General features: G+C 33.8%; 1 pseudogene; it reads right to left on the bottom strand.

The window, feature by feature from the left end:
* LOC115885537 overlaps window positions 1–190 on the bottom strand; it is a 9481-nt pseudogene extending 9291 nt beyond the window's left edge.
* Window positions 191–6261: the final 6071 nt, after the last annotated feature.

Genomic DNA, 6261 nt, shown 5'->3' with positions numbered 1-6261 from the left:
TTTCACCCTACGTGAGAGTATGGTGACATCATGTGTTAATTCCCCTCACTTCCTCGGACCAAGTTGTTCGACACTGCGCCATATGTGAGGCTTCGGGGAGGTTGTGGCCCACTAGGGTTTTGACTTGGTCTACCCACCTCTTAGGTGACCTTCCACGTGATCGTCTTCTCTCTACCTTCCCCTCCACCATCAGTGTCTCAATTGAGGTGGCACTTCTGGCAATATGACCAAAATATCAGAGGATTGACTGATTTAATTTGGTAACCGGGCGTGTCTCAATTTTTTGTTTCTCAATAATGGAAATGTTGGTTCGATGAGTCGTCCATGGTATTCGCAACAGCCGTCGATATACCTACATCTCCAAGGCGTTTATTATTTGCTTATCATTAATTGAGGAGACAGTGTCCTGTTAAAAACCCCTTGACAATACGAAGATTTTCGTTTCTTAAATCAATAAAAATGTCTGATTTTTTTTCGGTCGTAAGTCCTGAGAAATTTCTTCGAGTGTTTCAGACCGTTGGAGGATTCCCATTCCAGGTTACGGATGGAGTCTTTCAGGTTTTTGAGTTCCATTTTAAGTCGGTTTTCCCTTGGGAAGCAGAACAGTTTTGGTCCAGTTAGTGGAGTGTTCGCTCCTTGCTCATTTTCCAGCTAGATCGTTTGCTTTCGCATTGAATTCTATTCCTTGGTGAGTAGGAGGACTTTATTTTCTTTGCCTAATTTGTTCAGCTTCTCTAGGCATTCTTTGATCAATTTTGAACTGATGATTATCCAGTTGATCACTCTTAAGGTTGCTTGACTATCGAATAAGATGGTTATTTTTTGTTTACAATCAATCAATCCTTGCTTTATTGTTATAAAATTTCTCTTGTTTACAAAACTTTGGCAAATAATAAATAAACATAAAACAAATAATACAAAATATACAAAACTTCGTCAAAATAATAAAAAAAAACAAAAATACAAGATAGCACAAAATACATATACAAAAATCTTACAAATACGTTCATTATTTTAAGAGACCAAAATTTAAAAAAATTAAATTAAATAAATATCTACAAATAAAAATAGAATAGAATAGAATAAAAATATTTCCCGACAGTCAAACAAGTAAGTAGGATCTGCCAAGAATCAGCGAAAAACTCCAAAGCAAAAGTCATAATATGCCCTCGCAACCAGCAAGGACCTGACAGCCCTTTTAAATGCCCTATGAGGATATATTTTTCTTATATTCAGTGGCAGGTGATTAAATATATTTTTGCCACTGAAAACAAAAGATTCGTGGACGAAACTCGATGATGGTATCCCAAGTAACATTTTAAGTTCCTTTAGGTTATATATCCTCAATGTTAGTTATATAAAGGTTTAATAAATGTCTCATTGGTATCTTACAGTGTTTTGATTCCGCTGGATTTTTTGATTGGATAAGTGTAGCGTTGGTCACTTATCACTAATAGTAACCTTAAAATGTTGTTTATCGCTTTCCTTATAAAACTAGAGGTTCTTGTTACTAAAGGTTTTATAGTACGGTTTTATAAAGGTGTTCACATCTATTTTATATAACTTCTGAGGTATTAGGTGTTAGAAAGGTACACCAAAGATATACACTATATAATTAAAGGTGTTAATGAAAACCATTATGTAACCAATAACACTACAAGTTATATAATTGTTCCCTCAAATCGTTTTTTTTGCACCTTTCAAATGGTTGCATGCTTTATATAACCTGTAGTTGCCGAATATCAAACCTAATGACATAACCACAAATTTTTAATATAATCAAAACAAATAATATATTAGCAAGCAAAGCAATTCGGTATTATAATAAATAATAAAAAAATAAACTGGGCCAAAACACAAAAATACATCTACGTTCAAAAGGAAGGTTCTTCAGAGTTAAAAGTGGTTGATGAGTATGTTATAGACCCTAAAGTAATATATAGCACTTTAAATATAATGGACGCCATTATTATTGACGTTTTCATTTTTGGCTACAATGAGTATTTCTAAGATAACGTTGAAAACTGGTACAAAACTATATTTTGGCCAGTTGCCAGTTATTTCTATGTATTAAAAAGTCGTAGGTTTTATTATTTAGATTAATAAATTTGACTTTCATTACAAAAATTTTACCATATTTTTATTGTTTATAAAAAAATCTATTAAATAATTCTGCTTTTGGGGGCGCATGTATTTTTTGGAGGTAAAATTGATTTTCACACAGTAAATTTAATATCGCATATGTATTTAGTACTCTGGATAGGTGCAATAGATATTATTAAGCCAGTAATTTCTATAAGTCATTTGCATAACGCAAACGCTTTTGTAGGCTATGACAGGGATGGCGTCATTTTGTCTCTTTTGTTTCTGCTCTGGATTATCTGCGTAGGACAACTTGGAGCAATAAGATTATATCTGCTTTTTATGTTAAAAAAAGAGGCAAATATTAAAGTAGTTAGTCAGAAAGAAACAAGTATATTTTCAAAAAACGCGCATGCTATGGAGGTAGTCTCTGGGAACCTTCTCACCACCACTATATAACTATTATATACCCTTTTTCAGTTTTATAGCGGTAACTCGATAGGATATATAAAGATATTGAGAAAGTTTTCAGGACTTTGGTTGCACACCTGGAGTGTTAAGGGTTACCATAGGAACAGTTATAAAATGGACCGTTTAGGGCATATAAGTGTTATATAATGGTTACCAATAACTCACGACAATCGTTCTAGATGCGTTTAGATTGTATAATATGGTGTTGGGAAGTTTCCTAACACACTTATAAAACAAAAAATGCTTCTTGGGATGGGGAGCATGATCACATAGGATTGTCGGGTGTTAAAGGCTAATAGTTCCTATCTCAATTAAATGTTAAGAGTATATTCCGCTGTACTTTCGGGTCGCTCTCAGGGGTCGGGTAAAGCGGGTGTGTGGCCGAATGAAATATGTATTATATTTCAAAAATCTGCCTATGGCTTAGCCCGAACCTGTCTTGTTAAATTCCAAACATACGTGCTTTAATTTAGGCTTGATTAAGGTTTGCAGATCTTCAGCATTTGCCACCAAGAGACATTTTTTACGTAAAAAATGTTGTAAATGTATACTTTTTAACTCAGTAGTTTTATACAGGTACGGGCGAAAGTATACTCTTTAAACAGTTAAAAAATATGTAGGTGTTCTGTATGGGTAGGAGTCATACTGCCATTAAAACAAATTTTTCATGTCAAAAAATGAAAATAAAAAAAAAACACCAATTTTCATTCTAAATATCGATATTAGTTAAAACTATTTTAAAAATCGAAATAAAAATGAAATGTGATTCGTATCTCCCAAACTAAGCATTTTCGGACATTTATACAAACTTTTATTTATTTTTATCTGCAGAATATGATGTCGAAGTTTCCTGAATGCAGTTAATACAAATATACCAAATCTCGTTTTTTTATCTGAAAAGTTATCGTTAGAGACGCCACCTAGTATTGTATATAATATATATGGATAAAAATTAGTATTAATTTACGTACTCAACTAGTTTAGGTCTTTTCTGTTTCACCGGATATGATTACCACTTTTGATTTTTAAATGGTACCCTTATAAATTTTGTGTCTTATTCAATAGAAATTACATTTTGAATTGAATGATTTATCATATATGTCATGTCAATTTTTTGACATATTCGCCAAACCAAAGTAGTATTTTAAATTTCAGTGTAGAGTGCCATAACTGTGCTAAAACCATTACTTTACCTATGATCTTTGTTAAATTTGATCAATTTTAAGCCGATTTTAAATTATTTGATTAAATTTTAATTAATATATATAATATATATTATTAATAATAAATTAATTCCCAAATCGTGGGTTTTTAATCAATACTTAATTTTTTTCAAATGAAACGAGGACGGCCTATTAGCACATTTGGAAAAAATATATTGGTTATTTCGACGAATTACGTGAAAAAAATGTCAAAAGTTGACATAGAATTCACATTCTATTCAGAACGTCATTTTTCAATAAAGTAGAAAATATGGGGGGTCCAGAATTAAAATCAAAAGTTGTTGTCATTTCCGGTGAAACAGGAAGTGACCTAAATTAACTGAATACATCAGTCAATCCCGATTTAGGGGTGAACCATACTTTGAAACCACACATTAGTAACCAACATCTTTGTATAGAAACATATGGAAAAATTTATATGAAAAAATCTCCTATTTTTTAACAATCAACTTCTGAGTTTTTAACGCTTATTAAGGTATTATAACATTCCAAAACGTAGATCTTTATAAAAATTAAAAATTATTGCCTGATACCCAGGAAACAAACTTTAAAAATAAAGAATATAATAAATTTCCAATTAGACAAAAATGCATATTATAAAAATTTAATGAGAATAAATAAAAACTTACATAAAATATATTTTTTTTCTTCTGTCAATTGACTTAACTGACGGCAAACAACAGATTTCGCAAAAAATAATACAAATGCGCTTTATATTAGACCAATGGTGGCGAATCCAAAAAAACCTTCGTCTTTTTTCAAGTTGAAGGCCAATCTGCCGTTTTGTATGCTCATTCTGTAGCTCCAATTTAATAGTCTTACCGGAAAATGCGATTCAAAAAAAGACATTATTGTCCACGTCTACATCTAGTAGATAAATCACAATGACATGTAGATTAGCATTTGATATGCATACCTATACAAGATCAGACGTAAGCAGTTTGAATCTTCCGCGTAAGCAGACTTGCTAAAAATTATATTTCAACAAGGTACAACAAATAAAAAATAATTTCGTTTTTTTATAGTTGTTTAGTGGTAATTCAGAGAGACAGAAACATCTAAATGATGGAAAATACCGATTAAACAAATTGGTGTGTATACAGGGTCACCTATTGTTCAAAAAGCTCAATATCACAAATTTTCTATTGAGATTTTTAGTTCATTTTATTTTATCAAATATGGAAGCAAAGTAAAGCAAATTTTAAATACATTTTCATAGATCTACAGAGTGATTCATCGCCATGGCACGTTAGACGTTTATGGAGAACGGGTGATTTTTGTATAAAATATTTTTCGCATTACAGTGTTTCCGCTTCATGCTAAAAATCGTAGCATATTCGTTATTTTAAATAGAACACGTGGTATATTATTTCATCATACCATAGAGTAATTTTTTAATTAGCCAGGACCATACGATCGAAAAAAAACGGCGTCAAAGACGGATGGGGAATGACAACAGATTTTTAATGGCGCCTACTCCCAGTTGGCCTTAAGAAATCTTTTTATATTGAGTAAAAATTATTTTTAGATGGCGTAATTTAAAATTTGAGAAAAATAATTTTTTGGAAATAGATTTGTGTGTCTGGATACATTCTATCCTTTTCCAGACCAACTACGGTCACTTGAGGATATTGCCAGTGATAGGGACAATCATGGTGAACACGAGTCCACATCTGCTAGACCAGAAAACGGACTATATGCTCACCAAACATAATTTTGGAGAAAAGATAAGGATTCGCATCCCGACAAGAGAAGAATGGGCGAATAACCGAGTTATGAACACTCAAGAAATATCAGTCTACACAGATGCTTCCGCAACTTCAGGAGGCGCAGGTGTAGGCATCTTCTCAGAGGAACTAGACATCCGACAATCTTTAAGGCTATCGATTGGCTGTAATGTTCTACAAGTAGAAGCTTACGCCATAAAGGAAGCGGCTAGTTGTATACGAGAGAAAATTTCTGATAGACCAATAGGGGATATCGTGTCTGACAGCTTGGGCGCTTTAAGAAGCATCACCATGCAATCAGTGAGATCGAAACTGTGAGGCAGTATCCTGGCTGCGTCAATGCGGGGCTACTCTATGCTGGGTGCCAGACCACAGAAATTGATGGGCAATCAAGAAGCAGACAGACTCGCCAAAGACGGAGCCAGGGGTAAGGCCGTGGCAGATGACCCACCGCTTGTGACAAACGAGATCACAGATCCACACACTGAAGGAAGCTATAGGAACTGCCACCAAGGCCAAGCAGCAAGAGACGTGGCAACACCGTGAGGACTGCGCTACAGCTCGAAGACTATGGCCAGTGGTAGATAGCAAAAAGACAAAACAACTACTACAGACTACAGCACAAAAAGGACCTAGTACGCATAATTGTAGGTGTCGTCAATGAAAACTGCCCCACGGGGGTAAACCTCGTGTGATGGAAAATTTCCAATGATGACTATTGCAGAGAATACGGAGAGGAAGAAGAAACCATAAAGCAC

The sequence above is a fragment of the Sitophilus oryzae genome, unplaced genomic scaffold, assembly GCF_002938485.1.
Source record: "Sitophilus oryzae breed Bouriz unplaced genomic scaffold, Soryzae_2.0 scaffold_396_pilon_pilon, whole genome shotgun sequence".
NCBI lineage: Eukaryota > Metazoa > Arthropoda > Insecta > Coleoptera > Curculionidae > Sitophilus > Sitophilus oryzae.
Note: the sequence above shows the minus strand (reverse complement) of the source record. Positions and strands in the feature narration are given on the sequence as shown.